At 44.7% G+C, this 7,572-nt stretch overlaps 1 non-coding gene across 1 annotated transcript; it reads right to left on the bottom strand.

Moving 5' to 3' along the window:
- Nucleotides 1-930: 930 nt before the first annotated feature.
- On the bottom strand, nucleotides 931-1,002 carry TRNAA-AGC. Its single transcript has one exon. It is a non-coding gene; the product is annotated as a tRNA-Ala (tRNA).
- Nucleotides 1,003-7,572: the final 6,570 nt, after the last annotated feature.

The following is a 7,572-nucleotide window of genomic DNA, read 5'->3' as shown; positions in this document are numbered from 1 at the left end:
AACCTAAAAAAAACAAGCTCGTAGACACAGAGAACAGATTGGTGGTTGCTAGGGGGCGGGGGAGTGACATGGGTGAAGGGAGTTAAAAGGCACAAACTTCCAGTTATAAAATAAGTAAGTCATGGAGATGTAATGTACAGGATGGTGACTATTGTTAATACTGTACTGCATATTTAAAAGTGGCTAACAGAGTAGATCTTAAAAGTTCTCATCAGGGGTGCCTGGGTGGCTCAGTCGATCAAGTTTCTGACTCCTGATTTTGGCTCAGGTCATGATCTCAGAGTTGTGAGATCAAGCCACAAGTTGAGCCCTGTGTGGAGCCCCCCACCCTTGATCCCCGCATCAGGCTCCCCGCTGGGCCGGGAGACTGCTTATCTCTCTCCCTCTGCCCTTCCCACCCTCTCTAAAAAAATAATAATAAAAGTTCTCATCACAAGAAAAATGATTTTTTGTAACTATATATGGTGACAGATGTTAACTAGACTTATTGTGGTGATAATCTCACAATACATACAAATATGTCATCATTATATATATTTTTAAAGATTTTATTTATTTATTTGACACAGAGAGAGAAAGCACAAGTAGGCAGAGAGGCAGGCAGAGAGAGGGAGAAGCAGGCTCTCCACTGAGCAGGGAGCCGGACGTGGGGCTCAATCCCAGGACCCAGGGAACATGACCTGAGCCCAAGGCAGCCGCTTAACCGACTGAGTCACCCAGGCACCCCAATCATTATGTTTATATACCTGAAACTAATATGTTATATGCCAATTATAAATCAATTAAAAAATAAAACAGGAGAGTTACAAGCATAACAGAAGAAAAACATAAGTACTCGGAGGCAAGATGATTAATTTGCAGATTCTACAGGAATGTGGTGTAGCTGTAAGAGAAAAGAAAGATTATTTCCCCAAGCAAGGGGGAAAAGAATGGAGATGCTGGGGATCGAACCCAGGACCTCATGCATGCTAAGCATGCGCTCTACCACTGAGCTACATCCCCACCTGCTGGCAACACTGCTTTTCTAAGCTGTTTTCATGAAATAAATCAGAAATTTGCTCCCTTAAAAAAAAAACATAGAGATAGCCAGGTCTCTATGGTCATAGAGATAGCCAGGAGGTTTGAGGCGGGGAGGGCAATGAGGGTAATGCAGAGGGTGTGTAGGGGGAGGTTCTGGGAGTTAGGAATGAATGGAATTTACTTTTCTCTCTATGCTTTTTGTACTACTTGAGTATTTTACCATGTAGGCATTGCTTACTTAAAGATGTAAAATAAAATAAAAGAGAAAATAAAGGTTAAACAAAACCACTTTTCTGCAACAATCCTCCCACTTTACAGATGGAACACTGAGGCTACTAAATAAGAGAAGGGGCCTCTCCTATCTACAAAGCCTCCAGCTCCTCCAAGTAGTGGGACCACCTCCCTCCAAGCCCCAGAATCCTTGTTCTTTTCAGGGTTAGAGACTATCCATGCCTTGTTGCCATGATTTCCATGCCTCAGCCAGAGCAGTACCCAGCACAGGGCATCCATCATTTTTGTTAATCCTTTCATCCTGCAACCAATGTTTGTTGAGGACTGCCCATGATGTAGACATTATGCTAACTGCCAGGAGTACACTAATAAGTCCCTCCTGACCTTGTAGATAGGGCTGCCATGTACATACACATAGGCTGTGCACTACACAATTTCAGGAAATGCCGTTCACATAAACTATTATTTAACTGGTACCCCCTGGATTTGTGCCAGGTAAATCTAACTATACCCAGTGGCCCTGCCCATATGTCCAATAGCCCAGTGGAAAATATAGCCCAGTGGAGAAAATAAAGTAATACATATATATTTCTTTTAATTGGAATCAGGGCAATATAAGAAAAGAACCAGGTGTTATAAAAAAGAATAAAAGGAGGGACCTATTTTGAGTTCCACATAAGCCATTCTGAGAAAGTGATATTTAAGCCAAGAAATTATGTTAGTTAGGAATTTTATTTAGTTGCTATTAACAGAATTTCATAGCTTTAACAAAACAGTTTCCAGTTTCTCTCATTCCATGAGAAACCAGAAGGTAGACAGCCCAAGACTAATTTGGCAGCTCCGTAAGTTATCAGGAGCCCAGCCTCCTTCTTTCTTTCTGCTTTACATTCCTTAACATGTGACTTTCATTCTCTAGGTCACCTCGTGGTCCAAAATGGTTACTAGAGCTCCAGCCACCACATGGGCATCACAGACAACAGGACAGGGCAAGGACATTAGAGAAATAAGGGAACACGCCCCCACCATTTAAGGAGATGACTGAGCTTTACAGAATACTCTACTTCTACCTCACTGGCCAGAAAATGGTCCCATGAACATACCATGCTGCAAGAGAGGCTGGAAAGCGTAGTCCCTAAGGCATCGCCCAGAGTTGTTACTAAAAAGGGGGAATTGTTTTTGAGAAGCAATGAGCAGCCTCTGCTATGGACTAGGAGAATAACAGGAGTTAATTAAGTGAAAGAGGTGGTAGGGGAACAGGTTCCAGGCAGAGGGAACACAAGTACAAAGGCTCCAATGACAAAAGGAGGTTGGTGTGTTCTCAACTGAAAAGAGGCCAGGGTGGCCAAAACACACTGAGGAGGCAGTGAGGAACCAAGAGAAGGAGCAGGAAAAGTATTCAGCCCCCTTATGCACAACAGCAAATGCAGGTGCCTACCTCCCACTCTGGGGAAAGCCTTGGAATCAAAGAGACCCATGTTCACATTCTAACTTCACTTCTTTCTCACTGAGAGCCTTTGGGTAAATCTTTTAACTTGTCTGAGTCTGTTTTCTTACTTGTAAAACAAGACTTATATGGGAACAATCTATAGATCTATTATGTGGATTAAATAAAATAATGTATGTAAGTTAGCACAGCACCTAACACATATTTAGCACACATTATTTATTAATTACATCTTTGACCAAAAAGACTTACGTAATTGTGACACAGTCAATAGTCAAGGTTGTATCCCCAGCTTTGAACAAATCACCAAATCATCCCATAGTCAGTGCTTAAAAAATGGTCACTCTTCCCATTGTGACTATTGCCAAGAACAGTAGACAGCTCATCAGAGTTTCTTCCAGGCTCTTTCTTGACTCCTCATCCCAGGCCAGCCAACTACAGATCTATCTAATCTTCAGCTCACCTACCTTAATGACAAACTAGAAATTAGGGTGCAGGAATGAGGGAATGATGTCCCAGGGAGCTAACAAACCCCCAGGTGACTAGTTAGAGTCCCAGTCTCTCTGTTTTGCTCAGGTTGTAAGAGTAAATAAGCTCGGCCCCAATGCAGAAATGCTTACTGCATTGAACTTTAATAAAACTCACACTTGGACTCCAGGAAATACTGCCATTTATATTCCCATTGATTTTCTAAGCCTATTTTATTATTCCTCTTCCCGGTGAGGGTTGTATATATTTTGGGACTGCATTCCTTTCATAAATAAGTAAATATGTAAGTAAATACTAATAAGAGCTAACTGTTATTAAGTGCTTGGGCCAGGGAAAGGGATGGTGCTGCAGGGCTTTGCCTCTTTTAGTTTATTCCCCCCGTTATAACAACCCAATGAGGCTGGCACTCCTGTGGTTTCCATTCTACAGAGGAGAAGACTAAGATCCCAGAGGTAAGGTCCCTCCCCGCAAAAAGGAGCAGGGTAGATGCTATACAGTCTAGTAGTTCCTCAAAAAGTAAGCACGGAGCTGCCATATGACCCACCAATGCCACTCCTAAGTGTATACCTACGAGAAATAAAGACATGTCCATCCATGTTCACGGCAGCACTAGTCATAAGAGGCAAAAAGTGGGAAAAATTCAAATGTCCATCAACAGACAAATGGACAAACACAACGTTATATATGCACTCGAGGAAATATTATTCAGCCATAAAAAGTAATGAGACTGACACACTACAGCATGGGTGAATCTTGAAAACATTATGCTAAGTGAAAAAAGCCAGACACAAAACACCACATATTGTATGATTCCATTGATATATCCGGATTAGCCAAACCCATAGAGACAGGAAGCAGACTGGTGGTTGCTAGGGGCTGGGGGATAGAAGGGAATCAGGAGTGACTGCAAGTGGAAACACGGTTTCTTTCCAGGGTGTCGGGGGGGTGATAAAAATGTCTGGGGCACCTGGATGGCTCAGTCAGTTAAGCGGCTACCTTCGGCTCAGGTCATGATCCTGGGGTCCTGGGGTTGAGCCCCATGTTGGGCTTCCTGCTCAGCAGAGAGTCTGCTTCTCCCTCTCCCTCTGCCTGCTTGTGCTCTCTATCAAATAAATAAAATATTTAAAAAGTTCAGGAATTAGTGATGATGGTTGTACATCTCTATAAATATACTAAAACCCACTGAATTGTATACTTTTACATTGTGAATTTTATGGTAAATCAATTGTATCTCAATTTTTATTGAAAAAGAGGGAGAGCATAGGTTTAACTTCAAGGCCATGTGATCCAAAGGCTTGATTACTGCATTCTGAGCAGCTCATGTGGACATGAACCCAAACTCCACTTTACTTCCTAAGTGCCTTCCTTCCCTTAGTCCCTACCAGTCAAGCTTCTGAAGTCAATGCCAGGCCAGAGAGGGAAATGCTGAGTGCCTGAACTAAGGCAATAGTTTGAAAAAGCCAATAGTCTTTCCTTTCTCTAAACCCCCTGAGCATGGGGCTGGCTCCCTCCCAGGCCTGGGACCCTGAGCACATCACAGAGTACTCCGTTAATGGAAGCTTTACGTCATTTGGAAGCTTCTGGGGCTAAGAAAATCTCAGTGGTCAGCAAGTTTAATCACAACTGCCCGAATGAGGCCAGCTCACCCATTAATAACAAGCCAGTTCCAGAAGGGAGAGGCAAGATGGCTGACGCAAATGAATTTCTCTAACTGTAGATTCAACAACTATGGTAGCCTGGCCCCCCAGGCTACATCTTCACCGATACATAATAATTTGTACTTCTGCAAGTGTTCCCAGTTCACACACACACACACACACACACACACACAAGCCTAAAGAAGACCCCAAGCAAAGAACATGGCCTGGCACAAAGGACAGGGGCTTTAATGTTTGAGAGTCCTGGGTTCAGATTCTGGCCCTACCACTTAGGGGCAGAGTAGCCTTAAATGGGTCACATAATTTCTCTAAGCCTCAGTTTCCCCATCTGTCAAATAACTTCTACCTCCTTCATGGTTATACTGGAACTAGGAGATGTTATATCTGAATGTTCCCGCTTGCAGTGGGGCTCAGCACATGGTAGCTGTTATTAACTGTAGTATTAAATGACTTGGGTCATTTCCACATCATGTCCCCCAACACACTGAAGTTTGGGGTATGGCAGCAGCCACGTGGCCAGAAAATGATTCTATAATTTTAGTGCACCTGGGATGCTTGTTTAAAACACAAGCATTTGGAGCGCCTGGGTGCGTCAGTCAGTTGAGCATCTGCATTCGGCTCGGGTCATGATCCCAGGGTCCTGGGATCGAGCCCCGCGTCAGGCTCCCTGCTTGGCAGGGAGCCTGCTTCTCCCTCTCCCTCTGCCCCTCCCCCACTCATGCTTGCTCACTCTCGCTTGCTCTCTCTCTCAATGAATGAATAAAATCTTTTTAAAAAAAAAACAAAAACGGGCGCCTGGGTGGCTCAGTTGGTTGGGCGGCTGCCTTCGGCTCAGGTCATGATCCTGGAGTCCCGGGATCGAGTCCCGCATCTGGCTCCCTGCTCGGTGGGGAGTCTGCTTCTCCCTCTGACCCTCCCCCCTCTCATGCTCTCTGTCTCTCACTCTCTCTCTCTCAAATAAATAAATATTTAAAAACAAAAAAACAAAAAAACAAAACAAAAACAAAAACGCTAGCATTCCCTGTGCTCACTTTGGCAGCTATACATACACTAAAACATAAGGATGCTCAACCCCTGCAATTCTGATTGCAGGGAGGGGGACTGAAGGTGCTGCTCAGTGTTTGAAACTTTCAGATAATGGGGGCATCTGGCTGGCTCAGTTGGTAGAGCATGCAACTCTTGATCTCAGGGTCATGAGTTTGAGCCCCATGTTGGGTGTAGAGATTACTTAAGTAAATAAACTTAAAAAGAAAAAAAGAAATCAGGGGTGCCTGGCTGGCTCAGTTGAAAGAGCGTTTGATTTTTGATCTTGGGGTCATGAGTTCAAGCCCCATGTTGGGTGTAGAGATTATTAAAAAAATAAATAAATAAACTTTAAAAAAGAAATCAGATGCCATTTGGATTTCAAAACAAAACAAAACCCAGAAAAACCAACTTTCAGATAATGGTTCACAGCCCTGGTTACACACCAGAAAGGTTGGGTTTGTTTGTTTTGATGCCTGGATCCTACCCCTACAGATTTTGATGTCTTGGGACCCTTGTGTTGCTGGGATATTGGTATTTTTTAAGGTTCCCAGATGATTCTAATGTGCAGCCAGGCTGAGAACCCCTGCTATAAGCCAATGCTTCTCAAAACTGTGGTCCAGGGACCCATGGCATCAGCAGCACTGGGAACTTTTAAAAAAGCACAATCTCCTTCTTTCCCCCAACCTACTGAATCAAACTCTGGGAGTGGGTCCCAGCACACAGTGGTTTTAATAAGTCCTCTGGGAGATTCTGATGCCTGCTCAGGTATAAGAACCCCCACTGTGAGGCATGGTATCCCCTAAATTGCATAATGATAAGAATCATGTTGGGGTGTGCTTACCATTCCTAGACAACCCCCCTACCCACTCACCCAGATTCTGAGAGGCTGGAATGGAGCCTGGGTATGTGCATTTTTTAACAAGTACTCCCTTACTCTCCTGCTCAAACTACCAAGGGCTCTTACAGCCCTTGGAATTAAATCCAAAATCCTCTCCTCAGGACACCCCTTCTGAACCTCAGGCAAGTCAAGGCAATGCTGGTTTAAAGAAACACCACCCAGGGGCACCTGGGCGGCTCAGTCAGTTAAGTGCCTGCTTTCGGCTCAGGTCATTATCGCAGGGTCCTGGGATCGAGTCCCGCAACGGGCTCCCTGCTCCCTGGGGAGCCTGCTTCTCCCTCTCCCGGTCTCCTGCTCGTGTTCTCTCTCAAATAAATAAAATCTTAAAAAAAAAAAAAAAAGAAAAGAAAAGAAAAGAAAAGAAAAAGAAACACCACCTAGTGAGGGGTGTCTGGGTGGCTCAGTCAGGTAAGTGGCTGTCTGACTCTTGATCTGGGGTCAGGTCATGATCTCTGGCTGGTGAGCCTGAGCCCCCAGCGCAGCTCCGCGCTCAGCAGGGAGTCGGCTTGTGCCTCTCCCTGACCCTCCCCTCACTAGCGCCCTCTCTCTTTCTCTCTCTCAAATAAATAAAATCTTAAAATAAAAAACAAACACCACCTAGAGGACTAAAATCCCCACCCACCCTCTTACCACCACCACCACCACCACCACCACCACCACCACGTCTTAAGCCTAACGGGGTTTTTTTAAACTGTTATAGAGGCTGTTTGAGGAAGCACGGGAGGGTGCACACAATTTCCCTGAAGAGCTTCTCCGGCAAATACCACAGCCCTCCACCCCCTCATCCCGGGGGTACGTTCGCGACC

The sequence above is a fragment of the Neomonachus schauinslandi genome, chromosome 5 (genome assembly GCF_002201575.2).
Source record: "Neomonachus schauinslandi chromosome 5, ASM220157v2, whole genome shotgun sequence".
Taxonomy (NCBI): domain Eukaryota; kingdom Metazoa; phylum Chordata; class Mammalia; order Carnivora; family Phocidae; genus Neomonachus; species Neomonachus schauinslandi.
The sequence above is the reverse complement of the archived record's forward strand: the minus strand, read 5'-3'. Positions and strand labels throughout refer to the sequence as shown.